This window comes from Schistocerca americana, chromosome 11, assembly GCF_021461395.2.
Source record: "Schistocerca americana isolate TAMUIC-IGC-003095 chromosome 11, iqSchAmer2.1, whole genome shotgun sequence".
NCBI lineage: Eukaryota > Metazoa > Arthropoda > Insecta > Orthoptera > Acrididae > Schistocerca > Schistocerca americana.
The window spans coordinates 64,968,100-64,992,851 of record NC_060129.1 but is presented as its reverse complement, the minus strand read 5'-3'; positions in this window follow the sequence as shown (position 1 = coordinate 64,992,851).

Here is a 24,752-nt window from a genome sequence, read left to right as displayed (position 1 = left end):
TTGAGGCTGTTGCCAATGGGCATCACTGTGGGGGTCTGGATGGGGGTTTGTCGGGGACGGCCAGCTCGTCCCACGCATCCCCCGATCGGACTACGACTGTGGCTGCCCAGGATACTACCCACATCGAGGCTGATCCCTCACCTGTGGTAGAGTGGGAGGTCATCTCGAGGTGTGGCAGGGGGCGAAAGACATTCCGGAGGGCTGAACGAAAGGCCTCTCCAGTTTGTCTGACGAACCGGTTTCAGGCTCTGTCTCCGGCTGATACTGATGTTCGGCCGGAGATGGCTGCTTGTCCTGTTCCAAAGGTTGCCCCTCAGTCTGCAAGATACGGGCAGTCGCAGAGGTTGGGCTTACTGGTAGTTGGGAGCTCCAACGTCAGTAGCGTAATGGGGCCCCTTAGGGACATGGCAGGAAGAGAGGGGAAGAAAACCAATGTGCACTCCATGTGCATACCGGGGGCAGTCATTCCAGATGTGGAAAGGGTCCTTCCGGATGCCATGAAGGGTACAGGGTGCACCCATCTGCAGGTGGTCGCTCATGTCGGCAACAATGATGTGTGTCGCTATGGATCGGAGGAAGTCCTCTCTGGCTTCCGGCGGCTATCTGATTTGGTGAAGACTGCCAGTCTCGCTAGCGGGATGAAAGCAGAGCTCACCATCTGCAGCGTCATCGACAGGACTGACTGCGGACCTTTGGTACAGAGCCGAGTGGAGCGTCTGAATCAGAGGCTGAGACGGTTCTGCGACCGTGTGGGCTGCAGATTCCTCGACTTGCGCCATAGGGTGGTCGGGTTTCGGGTTCTGCTGGATAGATCAGGAGTCCACTACACGCAGCAAGCCGCTACACGGGTAGCAGGAATTGTGTGGCGTGGACTGGGCCGTTTTTTAGGTTAGATGGCCTCGGGCAAGTACAGAAAGGGCAACAGCCTCAAAGGGCAAAGTCAGGACATGCGGGGACCAAGCAGCAATCGGTATTGTAATTGTAAACTGTCGAAGCTGCATTGGTAAAGTACCGGAAATTCAAGCGCTGATAGAAAGCACCGAAGCTGAAATCGTTATAGGTACAGAAAGCTGGCTGAAGACAGAGATAAATTCAGCCGAAATTTTTACAAAAGCACAGACGGTGTTTAGAAAGGATAGATTGCATGCAACCGGTGGTGGCGTGTTTGTCGCTGTTAGTAGTAGTTTATCCTGTAGTGTAATAGAAGTGGATAGTCCCTGTGAAATATTATGGGTGGAGGTTACACTCAAGAATCGAGCTAGGTTAGTAATTGGCTCCTTTTACCGACCTCCCGACTCAGCAGCATTAGTTGCAGAACAACTGAGAGAAAATTTGGAATACATTGCACATAAATTTTCTCAGCATATTATAGTCTTAGGTGGAGATTTCAATTTACCAGATACAGACTGGGACACTCAGATGTTTAGGACGGGTGGTAGGGACAGAGCATCGAGTGACATTATACTGAGTGCACTATCCGAAAATTACCTCGAGCAATTAAACAGAGAACCGACTCGTGGAGATAACATCTTGGACCTGCTGATAACAAACAGACCCGAATTTTTCGACTCTGTAAGTGCAGAACAGGGAATCAGTGATCATAAGGCCGTTGCAGCATCCCTGAATATGGAAGTTAATAGGAATATAAAAAAAGGGAGGAAGTTTTATCTGTTTAGCAAGAGTAATAGAAGGCAAATTTCAGACTACCTAACAGATCAAAACGAAAATTTCTGTTCCGACACTGACAATGTTGAGTGTTTATGGAAAAAGTTTAAGGCAATCGTAAAATGCGTTTTAGACAGGCACGTGCCGAGTAAAACTATGAGGGACGGGAAAAACCCACCGTGGTTCAACAACATAGTTAGGAAACTACTGCGAAAGCAAATAGAGCTTCACTCCAAGTTTAAACGCAGCAAAAACCTCTCAGACAAACAGAAGCTAAACGATGTCAAAGTTAGCGTAAGGAGGGCTATGCGTGAAGCGTTCAGTGAATTCGAGAGTAAAATTCTACGTACCGACTTAACTGAAAATCCTAGGAAGTTCTGGTCTTACGTTAAATCAGTAAGTGGCTCGAAACAGCATATCCAGAAACTCCGAGATGATGATGGCATTGAAGCAGAGCATGACATGCGTAAAGCTGACATACTAAACACCTTTTTCCAAAGCTGTTTCACAGAGGAAGACCGCACTGCACTTCCTTCTCTAAACCCTCGCACAAACCAAAAAATGGCTGACATCGAAATAAGTGTCCAAGGAATAGAAAAGCAACTGGAATCACTCAACAGAGGAAAGTCCACTGGACCTGACGGGATACCAATTCGTTTCTACACAGAGTACGCGAAAGAACTTGCCCCCCTTCTGACAGCCGTGTACCGCAAGTCTCTAGAGGAACGGAAGGTTCCAAATGATTGGAAAAGAGCACAGATAGTCCCAGTCTTCAAGAAGGGTCGTCGAGCAGAGACGCAAAATTATAGACCTATATCTCTGACGTCGATCTGTTGTAGAATTTTAGAACATGTTTTTTGCTCGAGTATCATGTCGTTTTTGGAAACCCAGTATCTACTCTGTAGGAATCAACATGGATTCCGGAAACAGCAATCGTGTGAGACCCAACTCGTTTTATGTGTTCATGAGACCCAGAAAATATTAGATACAGGCTGCCAGGTAGATGCTATTTTCCTTGACTTCCGGAAGGCGTTCGATACAGTTCTGCACTGTCGCCTGATAAACAAAGTAAGAGCCTACGGAATATCAGACCAGCTGTGTGGCTGGATTGAAGAGTTTTTAGCAAACAGAACACAGCATGTTGTTATCAATGGAGAGACGTCTACAGACGTTAAAGTAACCTCTGGCGTGCCACAGGGGAGTGTTATGGGACCATTGCTTTTCACAATATATATAAATGATCTAGTAGATAGTGTCGGCAGTTCCATGCGGCTTTTCGCGGATGATGCTGTAGTATACAGAGAAGTTGCAGAATTAGAAAATTGTAGCGAAATGCAGGAAGATCTACAGCGGATAGGCACTTGGTGCAGGGAATGGCAACTGACCCTAGACATAGACAAATGTGATGTATTGCGAATACATAGAAAGAAGGATCCTTTAGTGTATGATTATATGATAGCGGAACAAACACTGGTAGCAGTTACTTCTGTAAAATATCTGGGAGTATGCGTGCGGAACGATTTGTAGTGGAATGATGATATAAAATTAATTGTTGGTAAGGCGGGTACCAGGTTGAGATTCATTGGGAGAGTCCTTAAGAAAATGTAGTCCATCAACAAAGGAAGTGGCTTACAAAACACTCATTCGACCTATTCTTGAGTATTGCTCAACAGTGTGGGATCCGTACCAGATTGGGTTGACAGCGGAGATAGAGAAGATCCAAAGAAGATCGGCGCGTTTCGTCACAGGGTTATTTGGTAACCGTGATAGCGTTACGGTGATGTTTAGAAAACTCAAGTGGCAGACTCTGCAAGAGAGGCGCTCTGCATCGCGGTGTAGCTTGCTTGCTAGGTTTCAAGAGGGTGCATTTCTGGAAGAGGTATCGAATATATTGCTTCCCCCTACTTATACCTCCCGAGGAGATCACGAATGTGAAATTAGAGAGATTCGAGCGCGCACGGAGGCTTTCAGACAGTCGTTCTTCCCGCGAACCATACGCGACTGGAACAGAAAGGGGAGGTAATGACAGTGGCACGTAAAGTGCCCTCCGCCACACACCGTTGGGTGCCTTGCGGAGTATAAATGTAGATGTAGATGTAGAGTCCAGAGGCGCTCTCCAGCCACTACGCGTCGCTGCTGTAAAGAGGCTGAAGGCAGAGGCAGGCCAGCCACAACACCGAGTCGTCTCAGCACTCGCCCTTAACGCAATCTGTACGCGAAAGGAACGGGAAAAAATGTCGAAACTTGTTACCATGCCAAGTATTCTGCCATGTACCTCACAGTGGTTTTCAGTGTAGTACGGGAATGTAGATGTGACGGTGAATTTGGTGCTTGTAAATACGTCACGTAAGTGGGCGATTTAATGGCACAATTGTGAACAATCGCGTGAGACCTGCAGCCATCAAAGGAAATATACGGCACACTTCCAAAGTTCACTATTACGTCTCCCTATGCGTTTTAGAATCTGGACGACGTTGACGTATTCTTACGATCGGGTGTGATGTAATCGCTTGCCGATTCATAGAGAAAAATGTGAATATTAAGAAACTGAACATATAAATATTTTTGGATGGGGTCTGCATTTAGCAAAACACTATTTTGTTTCATATCCGAAACGTGTTTCACTACAATTGCAGCATCATCAGTGGACTTTTATTTCATGGCTGTTTCATAAAGAATGTTCTTTGCTATTTGCAATATTACGTTTTTTTGAAGAACACATAAAGTTATATATTCATACTTTTTGGTGAGAGATTATTTTTTTATAGTGCCTACTTTCTTTCACAGATACAGATCCCACACTGAAGAGCAGTACTCAAGTATTGGTCAAACGACTGTCTTGTACACTACTGCTTTGTTGATGGATTACATTTCCTGAGGATTCTTCCAATGAATCTCAGTCTGGCATCTGCCTTGTTTCCTTTCTACAAGTAGTTTATCTTTCTAGATCGCTGGAGCAACGAACGGTATGTAGTGTTGGAGAAAAGCACAGGTCATTGCAGTTCCAAGAAGGGTCTTACGAAAGATGCACACAATTATAGACTTATGTTCTTGATGTCAATCTGTTATGGGAGATATTCTGCATGCACGTATTAATATATTTTTGCGTAACGAAAATATCTTCTGTAAAAATGCACACCGATTCCAAAAACAGGGACTTTGCGAAATTCAGCTCGCTCTGTTCCTCCACTAAACATCAGCGCCCAGGTCCATGCCATGGAGAGAGGGAGGTATACAGCAATAGAGTTGCAGCAACAGGGGTGGGGTGGGGGCGGGGTGGAGAGGAAGGAGGAAACCAGGGGCTGGGGGGATCAAGCCTGTGGGCAGTGTAAAGGATGTGAAGATGTTGGGGGAATAAGAAAAGGTGGGGGAAGGTGATGAGGCCATACAGGAGTCTTGTAGGGGAAGGAAGGCAGATACGGAAGGAAAGGCATGGCATTGTAGCATCTGGGGAGCCTTATAGAAGTGGGGGAGAGGGTGGAGATCCAGGCACTACTAGCATGGCAGAGGATAGTATGTATGAGGGATTTGTAGGTGTGGAGGATGGTGTAAGTTTGCAATCCCAATGTCCAACCAGACAGGTGTTTCAGGAGGCAGAGGTGGGAATGGGCTTTCTGCTGGATGGTCAGGAGATGAGGGGTCCAGGTGAGGTGATGGTCGAGGGTGAGGGCAAAGTATCTCAGGGTGGGGGTGATCTGGATGGGATGACCATAAATGATGAGGTAGAAATGAAAACAGTGGTTTTGGAGAGTGTGCTAGAACCATTAAAGGGTAGGATAGAGAGGCAGGAACGTGGTGACATCAGCGTATTGGAGGAGGTGGACAGGAGGAGGTGATTTGGGCATATTGGCAGTGTGCAGGAGACAGAGGAGTATGTAGAGGATGGAGGTCGGGGGGACGCCAGCAGTGGGATAAAAGAGATAGGATTTGGTGGCTTGGAGAGTGAAATAAGAAGGACAGCATGAGAGGAAGAAACCGGCCAGACAGACAAAATTGATTGGCAGGGCGTAGGCTTGGCGTTTGAAGAGTAGATCGGGATGCTACATGTCGTCGTAGGCATTTTGGAGGACGAGGGAAACAAAAAAGGCCCGGCGATAGGAAATAAGCTGGAGGGAGAGAAGGTGGACGAGGTTAAGGAGTTGGTTGGGAGTTAATTTGGAGGCAGAGAAGGTGGATAAGGTTAAGGAGTTGGTCTTCGGTGGAGAATGAGGGTCGGAAACCTCACTGGGTACGGGGGAGGTGGTGGTGTTGATGGAGGTGGATATGGATACGACAGGAGAGGATGGATTCAAAGACCTTACTGAAAACGGAGTTGCGGCAGATGGGATGATAGGAAGAGGTGACAGATGGGGGTTTGTTGGGTTTGAGGAATAAGAGGATGTGGGAAGTTGTCGACAGGTTGGGGCAGAAGCCAGCAGAGGTGATGACTTTGTATAGAACCTTTACATATTTTAACTACCTTTTAAATACAGTTCATGTAACTTCTGGCTGAAGTGCGGTTTTAATCTGCTGTCAGTGCGCCCACTTTGAGAGGAGTTGAAATCACATTAAAGAAGGAGACTTTTTTTATTTAGGGCTTTATCACAGTCTAACATAACAGCCGCTACACTCACTGGTGTAAAACCTATTACCGTTTGACAAGTGGAGCGACACTAGCACTCAAAGCGGCGAGGAAGCAGAACTTAAGATGCCTCGTAAGCATAATCTTCTTTTGCATCCCTTTGCTATGTGATTTAAGAAATATTTGAATAATTTTTTTTTCCTCCAAGAGTTTGTGTAACATCAGAAGACATATATGTTTCTAAAAATGATCAGTGGCGTAGCGTGGTTGTAAAGGTTGGGGAGACTCTACAGTTATAGGGAGACAAAAGAGTACAATAAACAATAATTTAAGCAAATGAAACAAAAGGCATCAAATTAAACAACAACAACTACTACTACCACTACCACTACTACCACTACCACTACTACCGCCAGTAATAATAATAACAGTAATAATAATAATAATAATAATAACTTGTTGAAGAAACGATGACAAACTCCAAGTAGTGTCTTTTCTATTGCTAACGTGCTCAAACACGAGAGCCGGGTGTTGGACATTGAATTCCTTAAATAATTCTTCACTCGTTTAAGAGTATTTATGCTTCGTTCACCTGCTTGCTGTCGTTGCCCGTAGGGTCAAAACCAAACGCAGAAACTTCGTTGTTTCTTCATAAACAGAGTCTAAGTCATTGTTGACAATGTACTTTAAGAGGATTCTTGTAGATAAGTGTTTTTCACATCAGCGTATATATTACTCAATTCATTTTCAAGTTTTTCTTGTTCGAAAAAAGGGCACTGTTCTAACAACTGAAGCAGTATCAACTTTGAGAGTTCTTTTTGATAGGTCGGGAAACACTTTTCGTTCAAAAGTTCAACAACTGAATTTGGGGAATGTCTTGAAATCTTCTTTACATCTGAACAATTTGCAAATTCAGTATCTCGTAAGCTAGTGCCCTGAGAGATGTCTTTTGACTATCACAGAATGATAAGTTGCCATTCAAAAACAAGCTGCATTTAATGCATTCATCAACGAATACTTCCCTGTTTAGTTGTCGCAAGTTTCTCAAAACAGTTCTTATTTCGTCGTGGCAAGCAGTTATACTGACAGATTTTTACTGAGGAACATTAAAGAGGTGATCAGCATAAACAAAGCACCCTTGGTAGAAGCAAAGCAAATAGACAAACGTAGTATCATCCATCCGTTGTTTCATTCCCACAGCGCAACTGGAAGATTCTGGGTACCACTGAGAGTCTGTATCATCAATTATATAATTAAAAACACTATATAGCTCTGAGAAATTACTAGATATTGTTGAAACTGCCTTGGAACGAAAGTTCCAGCGAGTGTTGCTTGCATATGGCAGTTTAAATCCTTTCTCAGTTAGCAATACAGTTCTTTTCGATGATTTGCTGAAAAACGAATGGATTGCAGTAAGATCACTTACAAACATGTGTACTTGTCGTATGATTTAGGAGACATGTAACAGTACCAAATTCAGATGGTGTGCGTAACAATGAATAAACAGTGCATAGGGGCAGAACTGCTTCACCAATTGTTGTAGTCCTCTTTCTCTGCCCATCATTACTGAAGCGTCATCATATGTTTGACTAACCACTTTTCCTTCCACATTCCATTCTTTGGATACTGCATGAATAATGCTTGACAAACCTTTAGCACTTTTATCTCCAGCAACATCGTAAAATCCTTCGAATCTTTCCTCAATTTTGTCTGCAATACAGTACCTGAATATTATACTCATTCGACTCTTGCATAACACATCTAATGTTTCATCAGCCTGAATCGAACTGAAATTGCAGTTCTGAATTTTAGATTTTACTTTCTCATTAACTGCCAGAGTTATCATTTCTATTGCATCATTCTGTATATCTGGAGAAGTTCCTTTAAAGGTTGAAGATTATGATAGATGGTCTCGGATTAACTGCTCTCCCTGAGCTAGTAAACCCAACAATGCCAGGTAGCTTCCTTTGTTGCTGGAGGATTCGTCTTCTCGATGGCCGCGAAAGGCTAGTTCTCGTTTACAGAGAAATACAATTGCCTGACTAAGACGAGCCAAAACTCTCCTGTTGGATGCAACTTGTTCGTTGTATTTTATTGCTCAGAGGAGCGGTTTCAGAAAGGGCGTGCTCAATTCTACTTTTGCCCAATAACTGAAATGATTCTTTGTTCTGCAGGTGACGTTTTGATATCTGATGCTTTTGTGCTTTCCTGTCAAAGTTCTTTATTATACAAATGCCCTCATTGCACCATTCCTTTCACCACCAAACAGAGGACATATATAAAATATAATCTGTTATTAACTGCATTCGCAGTCAGTCAAGTATACTTTTCGTACCAGGCTGTCTGAAAAGTGCGTTTTTGTATGGCTTCACTTAAAACTAAACTGACTATAGGAGTAGGTCGTCGCACTTTTTTTCGTACGTTAATGTAGAAAAAGGCGTCTTTAATAAAAAATTCTATAAGGTATTCAGTTGCTGGCTCACTCATTTGGCGACACAACGAAAATATGCACGAAAATCGCACAGGACTGTCTATGAATACAAACAGCGCGACTGTTCACTTCCGTGTTAAAAGCCAACATAGAAGCAGCAGAGACTAAGTCTCGATACCTGCTAGCAAGTGTAGCGCACCGGCCTTCGGGGAAGAGGGGAACTGGAGGGGAGCCGAGAATGCCACTAACACAGCCAGGTAAGGGAAGGGAGGCAGAGACTGAGAGCAGTCGAGTCTCAAGCAGGCAAATACACCAATACTCAGGGTGCGGCGCGGGGTACAAAACTGTTGTCTTCACACATTTAGAGCTCTTAGTAGAAAGTGGTTTATATTTTTGTTATAAATTAATATTGCATCTTTTTTAAGCACGAATACAGGGGACACTAAGTCTCAAAGTCTCCCCTCACTCTACGCCACTGAAAATGATTCTAAAACAAGTGCAAGTAGGGATAAAACTCATGAATCCAGTGGCAAGCTACAGCACACTCTTGAAGAAACGCTTTTGACCTTGCATAGAACTGCAGCTTACCGCCTTTATATTCACGGAATATAAACACATAGATTCACACTTACGAAGCACAGACGCGTACCTCTACATGCAAAAGGGACCGACGCCCAATTTGTCATTCCGTAGGTCTACTGTGTCTTAGTCATTGTCGTCTGTTGCCACTAGTACGAACTTCATCTTTATATTATTCTAAGTGGGGCAATTAACTGCCAAATAGTGTAAACTCCAAGCCCTGAAAGCCAAAAACACTGTCAGAAGTGCTACCATACATTAAATTTGCCTTTAAAGACTTTTCATCCAATGACATACGCACTAGTTTATCAGTGTCGGAGAAATGCTGTACCTTCTGCTTTAAAAGGTGGAACATATTGTCACTTATCCCACATTTTATTTGTGTGCCTTTCATATACCTCTGTAATGTGCACACTGATGGAAACATAAAACATTCTGACAAAGCCTGTATGCCTGAGTGCTGTAATATAATAAATTTAGAGCGAACAGCTTAGTTTTGTCTTTCCATGTTGCACATGGCATGCTAATCTGGTTTTACAACAAGCCAATGGCATCTAGTTTTAAACATTGGGATTTTACAGCCTTCAAAATTGGTTTCCCCCTTCACTTGATCCTTTTTATACAGTTTCTGTGACTGTCTGCACTTAATATGATAGGCACTGTCCTTGTACCATAAAAGTTTTTCGCCAAGTCTAGCTATCTGTACAATCTCATTCTCCAAACACATTTTATAAACACGAATAACTGCACTTAATTTCACCATTTCATCATCAACGCAGATCTGTGTTGTTGATTCAGATGAATCTGGCACTGTCGTATGGAGAGTTGGACCGATTGCTCTTGTGCCATAGGAGAGTTTCACAGCTTTAGACGGATTGTCGAACATTTGTGGCAGTCTCCTCTTCATAATCAGTTGAGATGGCGTATTTGGAATGTCAAACAGTGTGGTTAACTGCATTCCACAAGAGTTTTTTATTCATGAATTTGTTTTTTTCCACTTGCAGTGGACAAAACTCAACATTATTATAAATGTAATTACGGTCTTTCTTCATAGGCACTTCTTGTCTGCTATTCACTAGCCATTTACTACTCCTAAAACTAAACTTGTTTTTTCTTTATTGTCACTTCGCTCCCCAGAATGGGGCAGGCTGACAGCGGCACAATATGCCTCTCTTCAGCCAAGAGAGTTACAGAAAAAACATAGTCAAATGAGAAAATAACACATAACATAGAATGGTATAAAGTGATGAATAAACATGAACAAAAATAGATGAGTATAAACGGTAGATTTAGAAACAAAATAGATGAGAGCCACACACACATACAGAGAATCAACACTGTGTCAACACAAAAACAAAGAAACACCATACTGTGGGAACACAAATGAATGATGCTGGCGACACTGTTGGTGCTGGTGGGGCATAGCACTGCACACGGCACTGGAGTAACACTGACACCACAACGAAAATGTTAAAAATCATGGTACTGAAGGGGACCTACCACTGGGTGAAGGGAGGATGGGGGAAGAAAAGGGGGAGAGACGCTAGGGGGGTAGGAGGCGGGTAGGAGGGGCAGTGGAGGGGAGAAGGAAAGGAGCTGGAAGCCTGGGGGGGGGGTGAAAAGGAAAAAGAAGGTGTTTGGCTGGGGAAAAGGAGAAAGAAGGGACGGGGGAGAGGGAGGGAGAGAGGGAGCCCTGAGTGGGGGGAATAAGGAGGGTTTAGATCTGGTAGGAGGGATAGATGGAAGGCACAAGGACATCATTTGGGAGGGGGAGTTGGTGGAAGCCACCTTGGGCGAGGGTATGGAGCATGTGGAGATGGAGACCAGGCAAGACACTGTGGTACAGGCAGGGCAGTGGGCTAGGGTGGGAGAGGATGTGTGAAACCAAAGGTTGGGGGAATCCAGTTTGCAGGAGACATATAGGATATGTATTTGTTCTAGGAACAGGAGGTGATGGGGGAAGGGAATCAGATCATAAAGTATCCATGTGGGGGCAGGAGACAGATGCAGTAAGTGAGGTGCAGAGCACAGTGCTCAAGGACTTGGAGGGATTTCCAGTAGATTGGGGGGGGGGGGGGGGGCCAGAGATCCAAGTTGGGTGGGCATAGCATAGGATGGGGCAGATGAGGGACTTATAGGTATGTAGGATAGTGGAAGGGTCTAATTCGCATGTTCGACCAGGGAGGAGTTTGAGGAGACAAAGGCGGTTACATGCCTTAGCTTGGACTGTGAGGAGATGGGGGGTCCAGGAAAGGCAGCGGTCGAGGATGATGCCAAGGTACTTGAGGGTGGGAGTGAGGGCAATGGAGCAGCCATAGATGGTAAGGTAGAAATACAGAAGGCGGAAGGAGGGGGTGGTATGGCCTATGATGATTGCCTCAGTCTTTGAGGGATTAATCTTAAGGAGCCATTGGTTGCACAAGGTGGTGAAAAGGTCAAGGTGTGACTGGAGGAGGCGCTGGGAATGTAGGAGGGAGGGCGCAAGAACAAGGAAGGTGGTGTCACTGGCATATTGCAGAGGATGGTGGTGGGGACTGCAGCATGTCTGCCTCGTATAAGAGGTAGAGGAGAGGGGAAAGGACAGAGCCTTGGGTCACACCTGCCGAGGGGTAGAAGGTAAAAGTGGTGGAGTTGTAGATGCTAACGTAGGAGGGGCAGTGAGAGGGGAAGGACGCTACGTTCAAGGGACACAAAGATGGCGGAGCAACAGGAATTGAGGTCAGTGGGAAGGAAGTGTGTCAGGTGGAGGAGGAGATCATCGGCAGAGAAGGAAGGTCAAAAGCCACATGGGGTCAATGGAAGGAGACAGTGCTGGTGGAGGGGTGGTGGATGCGGCGGGTAAGGATGGATTCAAGGACTTTGCTGAAGACTGATGTGAAACTCATAGAGTGGTAGGACGAGGTGTTGGAAGGGGGTTTGGCAGGTTTGGGAAACATAAGGATCTGGGAAGTCTTCCACAGGTCGGGGTAGAAGTTGGTGGAGAGGACAACATTAAAGACGGTGGCTAGTACTGTATCGAAGGAGAGGGGGATTCTTTGAGGTTGTGGTATGTAATACGATCGTGACCGGGAGCTGTGTTACATTTGGTGTGTAATGTGGTGACGATTGGGGTATTGAGATCGGTTGGTGGTGTGGCCTGCAAGTACTGGAAGCTAGGAGCAAGTGGGGGGAGAAAAGTGTCAGTGTGGTCCTGGATGTCATGGAAGAGGGAATAATCAAATCACGGATCATCAGGGTTGGAAAGGTCGTCAGACAGGTAGGATGCAAAATGATTGGCCTTACTGGTATTGTCCAGGAAGAAGGTTTTGTGTCAGTAGGGCGGTGGACGGTTGACTAGTACTTCGAGGAATTAATATGCAGTGAAGCATTAAGACTGGTGCATGTCTGTCACCAGGCCTGGCGTTTTTTGGCCATGAGCATGTTTCTAATATGGTGTTGGAGTTGCCAGAGGTGGAGGAGTGTGTCCCAGTTCCAGGTATGGAAGAAGGAGCGGTAAAAGCGATGGGATTCGTGGAGGAGGAGTATGGCCTGTGGTGGTAAGGTAGGACGGTGAGGGTGGTTAGTTTTGGTGGGGATGTGCACCTTAATGGCCTCTGACAAAGTCCAGTGGAGAAAGGAAGCGGCATGGATGATGTCATCAGGGTGCTGGTAGGTGAGAGGGTGGCGTCCGAACTGGGTATTTAAGGTATCCCAGTAGGCATCCCAGTCAGCACGGGAGTCATCATGGACGAGACTCGGGGGCGGGTCTGGGTCGTGGGCTGAGTAAGGGCGAGGTCTGCCTGGTAGAGTGAGCAGTATCGGAAGGTGATTGCTACCTATAGGGTCAAGGATGTCTGTAGTAATTCCCCCAAGGAGGTTTCGAGGGGCACAGACTACATCGGGAGTGGTATTGGATTCTGGGCAGGTATGTTGAAGGAGACGGGGGAGGTCACCTTGGAGGGTGGCAATGAACCAATGCCACCGCCATAACTGTGTGCATGTGCGGCTGTGGATGTTGAGGTCGGCGGCAATCATGTAGGAGGAGAAGCTGCGGTCTATGTGGGCGAGGAAATCATATGGGATCGGGGTATTAGGGCGGATATAAATGGTGGCACAGGTGACGGTAAGGCCAGGGAAGAAGAGACAGAGAATCAGGTGTACAGTAGGGTCATTAAAGAGAGGTTCAGGTCGAACAGGGAGATGGCAGAGGTGGCCAATGACAACTACACCACGCAGAACAGGAAGGGGATTGTTGGTGCGGTGAAAGGTATACAGAGAGGTGTTAATTGTGTGAGTAGGCTGAAGAAATGTTTCATTGAGGATGAAGGCATCCACGTGGTGGTGGGGGAGGGTGTGGAGTAGGAGATGTTTGTTGGTGGGGAGGGAGCGGATATTGTTGAACAGAATACGGTGCTGCCGTCGCACCTTAGCAGGGAGCCTAGACTACGTAAGACTAATTTTTTTTTCTTTATTGTTATTTTAACACCTTACATAAAAAGGTGGGCCAGCAGTGGCAATAATACGCCGCTCTTCGGCCACAGACAGTACAAACAGAATCAAGGAAGATATAGAAACATAAAACATAATGGTGGACAAAAACAGTAGACACAGGAGCAAAAAAAAACACGAAGCTGTTCACAGGTGTAGAAAAATAAAAAACTGTCAGCACTGATGGTTGAGATGACCTACGTGAATGATGGAGCGTGGGCGGTAAAAACACTGAAGCACTAACACATGATGGCACACACACAGAACTGATGGCGATGATCCCCAGTGCACGAATGTTCACTTGACGTGTGCGAGTCTGGGGACTTGCCAAAAGGGGAAGGTGGAGGAGCAGGGACAGGGGAGAGTGTAGATGCCATGGGCAGAAGAGAAGGGGGGGAAGAAAGATGCTACAGGGGTCTACGTGAAGCCTGGGAGTAGGAGGGGGAGGAAGGGAGGAGGGAGAGAATGGAGAGAGGGTGCCCTAGGGAAAAAACACAGGAAGTGGAAGAGGAGGATCAAAGTTGATAGGAGGGGGAGATGGAGAGGATGAGAGCATCATCAGGGAGGGGAAGCTGGTGCAAGCCACCTACGGAGAGGGTATGGAGAGTGGAGAGATGGAGAGCAGATGGGACGTGGGAATACAGGCGCGGCAGTGGATAAGGGTGGGAGAGGATGGGAGAGACAAGCGGGTGAGGGGGATCAAGTTAAAGGGTGGTGTAGAGGATCCATATCCGTTTGAGGAAAAGGAGAAGGTGTGGGAACAGAATAAGGTCATTGAGGATCTACGTGGGGGAGGGGAGACGGATGCTATAGGTGAGTTGGAGAGCATGTTGTTCTTGGATTTGAACGGATTTGTGAAAGGTAGGAGGGGCGGAGCTCCAGGCAGAGTGGGCATAGCAGAGGATAGTGTGGATGACGGATTTATAGGTATGGAGGATGGTGGCGGGATCCAGACCTCACGTGCGGCCAGAAAGGAGCTTGAGGAGACGTAGTTGAGAGCGTTCTTTGGCTTGGATTGTCCAGAGATGGAGGGTCCAGGAGAGGCGAAAGTCAAGTGTGACGCCAAGGTACTTGAGGGTGCGGGTGAGGGCGATAGGACGGCCATAAATGGTGAGACATAAATCAAGGAGATGGAAGGAAGGGGTGGTTTTGCCTACAATGATCGCCTGGGTTTCACAAGGATTGACCTTGAGCAACCACTCGTTACACCAAGTGATGAAGCGGTCGAGATGGGATTGGAGAAAGTGTTGGGAGCGTTGCAGGGTGGGGGCGAGGGCGAGGAAGGTGGTGTCATCGGTGTACTGGAGAAGGTGGACAGGGGGTGTAGGCAGTGGCGTGTCTTGTACAGAAGGTAGAGAAGTAGGGAGAGGACGGAGCTTTGGGGCACACCAGCAGAGGGGTAGAATATGTAGGAATCCATGTTACGAATGGTGCAAAAGTAAACATAAATGGTCAATATAAATGTAATTTGCAAGCAAATCCTGAAGACGCAGTTTTGTAACATGATGGTATATACCTCTCAGGGTCCTTAGGAAACCTAAAAAAAGGCAGATGTGTTATCTTCTTCTTGTTGTTGCTGCAATTTACGCTACCGCTCCCATTTGTAAAAACTATTGTACAAACTAAAATAAACAACTACTGTTCGCTCTCGCTTTCTCCGTCGCGCTGAACTCAACCGTTAACTTACTGGCCCTTGGCGCGCTTCTGGCGTAGTAGGCGACAAAACCGAGGCAAAGTGTCGCATCTGTTATGTTAGACTGTGGCTTTATGCCGAATAGCTCGGACCTGCTCTCTGTCGGTGTCAGTCCGTACTACGTGGTGCCGGCTGCGAGCATCTGCCACCAGCTGCTATTCTCTGACGTCAGTATCTTGCACCACGTGGAGCCGCCCTTGTGCAGACTCCCCGCCTTTACACGACCTGCAGTCTTTTGCTGCCCTGTTCCTTCACAGCTGAACGCTATGGTCAGACAGACTGCAACCTTTTTTTCTCGTTTATGATCATTACACTACTGGATCGAAGAAAGACTGATCCCGAATCAGTTGGTACGAAAATAGGAGTTCGTAGCCGATACCATAGCAAGTTTCATTGGATAAGACGCAACATGTCAAATAATTCTGTGTGTAGCAGCTCTCTTTGACGGTATGGTGCTGTTTGCGGCTGGTGCACGGAAAACACCGGAAATTTGGGTAACAACCTAAGATATTACTATTCTTGAAATTCAATTACAAGACTAAGAAAAAAGTATGCACAGGCAAATAATTGATAAAATTCGTAGAAACTAAGCGTGAGTTTTTATCTCCACGGCAGGGGTTCCCAACAAAATTATCTCGAGGACCCCCTCATCGAGCATGATTGGTACCTTGTCATATCACAGTATCAAGTACCTAAAAAGCCAAATTAAGAGTCTTTTTATATGTTTCCTATTTTTGTAACTTAGAAAAAACACTGACATATTCATTATTGAAATAATATTGAGCTTAAAACTTTTTCAATTTAACCATCATTGCTATTGTTAAATTTTTGATTATTGCTCAAAATCTTTGTCTTCAGATCTTGGTGTTTAGTATAACAAACTCCTTAAAAAATAAAAAATTGAGTATGAACTGAAAATGTCAGGAAAAATTTAAAACTGAATGTATTGGTCTTTCAAGTGTACTACTCTTGACATTGCATTGAGGAGACATGTGTGAAAAATAAGGAAACACTAATTTCATACAAGGTATTATTTATGTGAAAAAAAAACGGTTGCAACAGAGTACTCCATCCGTAAACAGCTAGTTTTAATTTTCAGTTCTTAGTGAGATCAGTTCAATCTGACCTTTGGGTCCATTATTTCTGAAATATTAGGTTCCAGACTTGAAACTTTCACTCTGAGATCCGACCACATGTCGAACCAATTCCTATATGTGTTTTTCATGAAACACATGGGGGAAAATGCTTACCTTTACCGATACGTGGTTGCAAATGGATGGTTCTTTTTCACTCCTTATCTTCAAGTTTCTTGTGGTCCTTGCGTGCTGATGCCCAGAAGTCTGTAATTCAACACCGATGAAAATGTTTATTATTGTACCACAGCTGGCCAAATCCACAAGCCTCGGATTTTGTTTATTTCTTCACAGCTGAAGGGATTTCGAATCCATCTGTCGTCAGGGTCAGGTTCAGGGAAATACTCTTTAAAAGCGGTGGCTAGGCTGCGTAGATTCTCGGATACATTGATCTTGATCTGGTCAGGCAAACTCTCCTGTGATGACTCCAAGAATTGTTTTAAAGTAGAAAAGTTAGGGAGTGACTCGTTTTCTCTCCTTGACGCCCAGATCTGACACTCTTTGACCATAGCACTAACCTTATCCTCAACTTTGATCATATCTACATTTTTTCCTTGTGAAGTTTAACATATTCAAGTGTTCAAACGCTTCAGCTAAGGACGCAACTGAGCAAAGCCAAGAGAAGTTAATGAGAAAATCCGCGTACTTTGTGTCAAGAAGGAAGACACGAAACTTCGTCTCTAAGTTAAAAAAATCTTGACGAGATCCTACCTAGAGAAAGCCGTCTTACTTCCGTATGAATAAGAAATTGCTCATGCTCACTGCCGATCTTTTTACACAACAAAGAAAATAATCTGGATTGCAGATGTCGAGTTTTAATGTAGTTGATAACTTGAAGTACTTCATTAAATATCTTTTGCAATCTTTTTCCTACTAAGGCTTCACGATGAATACAGCAGTCAGTCCATTTCACCTCAGGGGCTACTGCTTTGATACGAGCTAGAAGTCCTGTTTTTTTGGCAGCCATTGACTTTGCTCCATCTGTCGACATGCCCACACATTTTTTGCAGGTGACATCGTGTTCATTGAGATAAGTATTCAATACAGTAAAAATATCGTCTGCTCTTGTACGCAGTTGTTCGCATGAAAAAAGAAAAGTTTCAAACACTTGGTCCTCCCAGAAGAATCGTGCGAAAACGAACATTATAACTTTTTTTTAATGTGTCTGTGCTTTCATCCAATTGTAGAGCGTACATGTCACTCATGCAAAGTCTAGCCAGCAATGTTTCTTCGATATTAACTGCCATATCAGTAATTCGTCATCGAACAGTATTATTTGAGAGCGGGACAGTTCCTATTACCTTAGCAGCTGCATCACCTAACATTCTTTTGCAAAGTATTATTGCTTATTGCAGTATAAGTTCCTCAGCAATTGTTTGGTTTTTCCCACATTTAGCAACAAGCTGAGCCACCTCATAAGACGCAAGGGTTGCATTTTCAATTTGCACCAGTGTTTGGCAATTGTTTTACGCGATGTTTTCAACTCTCCTAATTTATTTGTCAAAAAATTTAATGACTTACATTTATACTGTGGGTGAGTTTTTTAAAATGGCGCCGGAGTTTTGCTGGTTTCATATATTTCTTAGAAAGGCTTTCACAGCAAATTATACATTGAGGTTCAAGCTGTAGCTCGGTCCAGTAAACGTAAAATCGATTTCCAAGTAATCAGAGTTGTATTTTCTAATTTTTCCAATAAGCTTAACACTGATCTTGGAAGGGTTAGGTTCAAGGGACGCCGACGATTTAGGTTCAATGGACACTGACAACTTCGGTTCGAGAGTCACTGACTTACTTGCTTCAACATCAAATGCATTATCTTCCTCTTCATGTTTTAATGAAACACTTTTTAACCAACGGTCGATTTTTAACTGTAGCTTCCGCGAAAACATCGCTTTACAAACACAATTGTTTTAATACAGATTATTGAATATATAAGCAACATGGTCTGTGAAAGCACTGGCAATAAATTTATCAATGGGCTATTGTCGTCTGAAAAGCGAGTTTCTGTGCAGAGTGACTGGCAGTTGTCAGCTGCAAAGAGGCAGCACGCGCAGTCAATCGGCACACAGAAGAACTATATGCCTCTATCTAATTCTAGTTTTGCGCTAGAGTGTGCTAGTGTCAGTTGGCTCCAGGGAGACGCCAGAAGTAGAAGTTAGCGTTCGCTAAAACTCTGCTCATGCAGGAAGCGGTCAAAACAAAAACTCTGTTATCATACGAAATATATTTAATATATCTTTTATCCTAATAGCATCTTGCAGACCCCCTCTGGCATAGCTCGCGGACCCCTGGGGGTCTGCGGACCACCTGTTGTGAACCACTGGTCCACGGTAACTGAAGATGATGATGAATAGATGGGCAGGGAAAGGAGTAAACTCTTATGACCTCGAAAACTAAGTGTCTCATTTGTTCAAAAGGGGATGTTTAGAAATACTTCAAGTAGCAATTTTGTTGGTTTTTAACAAAGAGATATGATGATGGACATTAAACACAAGTATTTATCAAAGAGCTGAGTGTTGTAGTGAGAGCAATGTGAAGATGCATGATGGCAGGGGGAGAAAGGAAACCACAGAAATGGGCCAGAAACCACACAACTGGGCCAGAAACCACATTGCTGAAGTTGACGAAAATGCAGCTAAGAAGGAAATAGTGAATTAGAAAAAAAATGGCGTTTGCAGCGACGCGAATTCGTGATAGGAACAGGTTCCTCACTGCCTTTCTACCAACCCGAAATAAAGATATACATAAACACGCAAATTGGTGACGTGCACAGACACGAACACTTGTACCATTCTTACAATACATTCTTTGGCGCGAATCTAGTGATTCACACCGCTTCAAATATTCGTTACAGAACAGTAGCGGTCAGTTGCCTATTGTCTCAAGATCTTTTTGTTTTTCCTTTATTGTATTTCAATGCCCCCATCTGGGGCAGGCTGGCAGCAGCATATGCGCTGCACTTCAGCCGAAAGACAAGAATTATTCAAAAGAAGACACTTAAAATAATAGAAAGGAGAAAATATGGTGTACATAGATATAAAAAAGGGGGAAAAGTACGGAAGAGAAGAGACAAGAAGGGGGCAACTGTAAAAATGAGATAAAAACCGTAATAAAAGTAGCGCACACAAAACAAAATCACACACAGGATTATAAGAGTAACGACGTAATACATAACAATCACTGGCAGTAACGCTATGTATAAGTCCGGCACACAATTAAAATCACAGCTCTTGACACACAGGAGAACAGCACCAAACACAACACTGACGTAGCACACTGATGACGATGAGCAAACAGCGGATCTGCCAGGGGCATGGAGATGAGGGACAAGGGAAGATGGGAATGAGGGGTGGAGAGGGGAGGAGATGGGCGGGGGCGTGCCGAAGAGGGCTGGGGAGGAAAGAAGTGGGAGGTTCAATATGGCTCTGAGCACTATGCGACTTAACATCTGAGGTCATCAGTCGCCTAGAACTTAGAACTAATTAAACCTAACTAACCTAAGGACATCACACACATCCATCCCCGAGGCAGGATTCGAACCTACGACCATAGCGGTCGCTCGGTTCCAGACTGTAGTGCCTAGAACCGCACGGCCACTCCGGCCGGCAGACGTGGGAGGGAAACAGTCGAGGAGGGGGTGCAGGGACTCAGGGGGGAAGGAGAAAAATCCATTCTGGGAGGAGGAGGGGAGAGGAATAGGGGGCCTGGGGAGTGGGGGGAACAAGGCCAGCCTACAGTTGCAAGGAACGGTAGATGTCATGCCGCAGTTCAATGTCAATGAGGGGTGTTGCTGGAAATTGGCCTTATAAACGAAATGGGGGGGTGTGGAGGTGGAGAGAGGGAGGAATACACCAATATAGGCACAGCAACAGGCAGGGGGTGGAAAGGAAGGAGGAAACCAGGAGGTGGGGTGGATCAGCCTGCAGTGTAAGGGATGTGGAGATGTTGGAGGAAAAGGAAGAGGTGGGGGAAGGGGGTGAGGTCATATAGGAGACACATGGGGGAAGGGAGGCAGATATAGAAGGCAAGTTGGAGGAGATGGCGTTCTAGGATTTCAGGACCTTATAGAAGTGGAAGGGAGCGGAGGATAGGACCAATGAGGGATTTCTAGGTGTGGAGGATGGTGGAAGGATGCAATCCCCATGTCCAGCCAGACAGGAGTTTCAGGAGACAGAGGTGGAAATGGGCTTTCTGCTGGTCATGAGATGAGGAATCCAGGTGAGTTGATGGTCGACAGTGAGGTCAATGTATCTGAGGGTGGTGGTAAGGCTGATGGGGCAACCATAAATGGTGAGGTGGAAATTGTGGAGACAGAAAGAGTGGGTGGTGTGGCCTATGATGATTGTTTGGGTTTTACAGGGTGTACATGAAGGAACCACTCATTACACCAAGTGGTGAACTGGTCAAGGTGCGTTTGGAGGGCGCATTGGGATCGTTGAAAGGTAGGATAGAGAGCTAGAAATGTGATGTCATCAGCGTATTGGAAGGTGGCTGGGCATATTAGTGGTGTACAGGAGATAGAGGAGAGGGGAGAGGTGAGAACCCTGGGGGATGCCAGTAGTGGGATAAAAGATATGGGATTTGGTATCATGGAGGGTGACATAGGAAGGATGGCGTGAGGGGAAGGATGTGACCAGCTGGACAGAATTGATAGGCAGGGTGGAGGTTTGGCATTTAAAGAGGAGACCGAGATAGCATACATGGTCGTAGGCGTTTTGGAGGTTCAAATGGTACAAATGGCTCAGAGCACCATGGGACTTAACATCTGAGGTCATCAGTCCCCTAGAACTTAGAGCTACAAAACCTAACTGCCGGCCAAAGGGGCCGTGCGGTTCTAGGCGCTGCAGTCTGGAACTGCGAGGCCGCTGCGGTCGCAGGTTCGAATCCTGCCTCGGGCATGGATGTGTGTGATGTCCTTAGGTTAGTTAGGTTTAACTAGTTCTAAGTTCTATGGGACTGATGACCTCAGAAGTTGAGTCCCATAGTGCTCAGAGCCATTTGAACCATTTGAAACCTAACTAACCTAAGGACATCACACACATCCATGCCTGTAGCAGGATTCGAACCTGCGATTGTAGCGGTCGTGCGGTTCCAGACTGAAATGCCTAGAACCGCTTGGCCACTCCAGCCAGCTTTTGGGAGGTCGACGGAAATGAAAACAGCAGAGTGACGGGAGTTAAGCTGGAGGGAGAGAAGGTGGACGAGGTTAAGGAGTTGGCCTTTGGCAGAGAAGGTGGGTCAGAAACCACACTGGGTAAGGGGGAGGAGTTGGTGTTGATTAAGGTGCTGATGGATGTGATGGGAGAGGATGGATTTGAAGACCTTACTGAAGATGGAGGTCAGGCAGATGGAAGAGGTGACGGAAGGTGGTTTATTGAGTTTGAGGAGTAAGAGGATGCAGGAGGACGGTGGAGAGGATGACATTGTATAAATTGGCAAGGAGAGTCAGAAAGGAGAAGGGGTGTTCTGTAAGGTGGTGGTAGGTGACACAGTGTTGACAGGGCCCATGTTACGTTTGGACTGGAGGATAAGTTTAATTTCGTTTGCTGTGATTGGAGTGTTGACATTGGAGAGGGGAAAGTGCCACAAGTACTGGAGACTTGGAGCAAGTGGAACGAACGAGGTATCTGTGTGGGGAAAAGACAATAATCAAAGTGTGGATCATGAGGGATGGAGAAGACGTCAGAAAGGTGGGAAGCGAAGTGGTTGGCCTTACTGAGATTATTGGGAAGGAGTGGTCGTTATAGAGAAGGAAGTAGTGGGGTGCATAATGGGAGCCAGTGAGATGGACCAGTACTTTGAGGAGTTGGTAGGGAGGGTGTTATTGAGTGGCCTGTCCTGGCGTTTTTTTGCTGCAATAAGGTTCTGTAGGTGTCACTGTATTTGTTGGTGCTTTTGGAGTGTATCCCTGTCACGAGTGTGCATGAAGGAGCAATAGATGCGGCTGGATTCACAGAGGAGGAGGACAGCCTGTGGAGGGAGAGTGTGATGGTCTGAGCGGATGGTTTTCGTTGGAAAATGGGCCTCCATGGCATCAGTAATGGCCTTCTGAAGGAAGGACGTGGTGTGGATGATGTCGTTAGGATTGTGATAGGTAAGATGGTGGTCTTCAACATGGGTGGCGATGGATTCCCAGGAGGCATCCCAGTTGGCGCAATGGTAGTCATGAACTACCTTGAGAGGGGGTGATGGGCAATGAGGCAGAGGGGAGTGGTGAGTAGATGTTATGGTGAGAAGGATGGAGAGGTGGTCACTACCTGTGGGGTCAAGGATGTCGATGGCGATACGCTAAAGGAGGTTGGCAGAGGCAATGACAACGTTGGAGGGTCGTGTTGCTTTCGGGCAGGTGTGCCAGAGAAAGGTAAAAACGTCTCCTTGGATCTTGAGGAAGAACTGATGCCACCACCAAAGTGCGGCAGGGGAGCAGCTATGGATGTTGATACTGGTGGCAGTCATATAGGTGGAGAACATGGGGTCAATGTGTGAGATAAAGTCATAGGGAATAGGAGCAGTGGGGAGAACATAGGTGGTGGTGCAGGTAATGGTGCAGGAGGGAAGGAGACGTTGCGGATAAGGTGTTTGGTGGGCTCATTGGGGAGGGACTGTAACCAGACGAGGAAGTGCAGATAGTATGGGGGGGCTGGAGAAAGGTTTCATTCAGGAGGAAGGTGTCGATCCAGTATTGAAAGAGGGTGTTCATCAGTAAGTATTTGTTGGTGTTTAAGAAGTGGATTTTCTGGAATAGGGTGCGACACTCGTGCCATGCCATGATGGGAAGATACGGGGGTGAGGAGAGAGGAGGTAAGAGGCTTAAACTAGGGTGTCAAGGCGAGTGAAGGTGAAGTGGGCTTGGTTGTGGGAGTAAGTGGCGAAGGTGTTCAGGTGAAAGAAGGAGCAGACAGTGAGGGAGATATGTTGGTGGGTGTGGGGGCGTTAGAAAGGGAGAATATTTTGGAGGACTATGGTGAGGAACTGGATGATGTCTTCAGCAGTGGGGGGTGGACAAAGGGAATTGTTGAGGTGGATCAGAGGGATCAATGGGATGGACAAGGACAGTAAACTTGGGGATGGCAGGAGGCAGTTTAGTTTTACACTTGTGGGAGTAGGTGGTATGGTGGCCATTGCATCTGTTATAGAAAGGAGTGGTGGCAGGGTTGGGGCTGTTTTTAAGAAAGTAGGAGACCCTGCAATGCGGACAGGTGGGATGGGTGGTTTGCATTTGGGGATCAGGTGATCACTGTGCATGAGGCTGTACTAGCAGTTGTAGGATTGGGGAAGGGATTTTGAGGATTCAGCAGGGTGGCAGCGATGGAAAATCAGCACACCCTGGGTGAGGAGGTGGTCAGTGGAGGGGGCGGACTGCAAAAAGACAAGCATGAGATAAGTGGGACCAGAAGCATTTTGGATATGGCGGCCAGAGCGAATTTCTAGATCCCGGTGTGAGTTCAGTTCTGCCAATCCCTTATCCTCCATGAACACCAGGTTGTCTTGGTGGAGGAGGGGTGGTGTCCATGGAGATGATGGCAGGAGTGGGAGGAAGCAGTGACTTTTTGTGTGAAGTGGGGGTGAATCGGCAATGTTGCACTGATGGTTTTTTTGGTGATTGTAGGCCAGGAGAAGAAGAGAGGGCTGGGGAAGAGAGGGAGGTGGCAGGTGGCAGATCCTGTAGTCATGGTAGAGGTGCCAGGAGATGCAGCTGGTTCAATTGTGGTGATTGTAGTGCAGCGTGATACGATGCATGTGGGGGCACAGATGATGAAGTGATGGGGGTGAGAGAGGTGAAGCCAACCACCTGAAGGGTGGCAGGAGAGGGGGCAGTGGAGGTGTAATTGAGGGCAGGGGCAGGAGTGGGAGCTGTTGTGGTTGTGGAGGCAGGGGGAAGGGTGAAGATGTTAGGGTAAACAGCAGGGGAGGAGATGGAGGAATGGGTGAGTGGGGGGAGGGGAGGCGAAGTATAAAGAGGGAGGCTGGGTGCCACACTCCATGACGTGACAGTGGAAGAGGGAGAGGGGGAGGTTTAGATGACAGTTGAGGCAGGAAGGCTCATGACAGATGGATGGCGAGATGGATGGCGGTGAATGGATGGATAGACAGTGACAATAGGTGGCAATGGATGGATGGACAGTGACTGACCGACAGCAGGCAGGCAGATGATGGACGGTGGTGGGTGGACAGCAGGCGGTATGACGATGAACGGTGGTGGGCGGACAGATGGATCGCAAC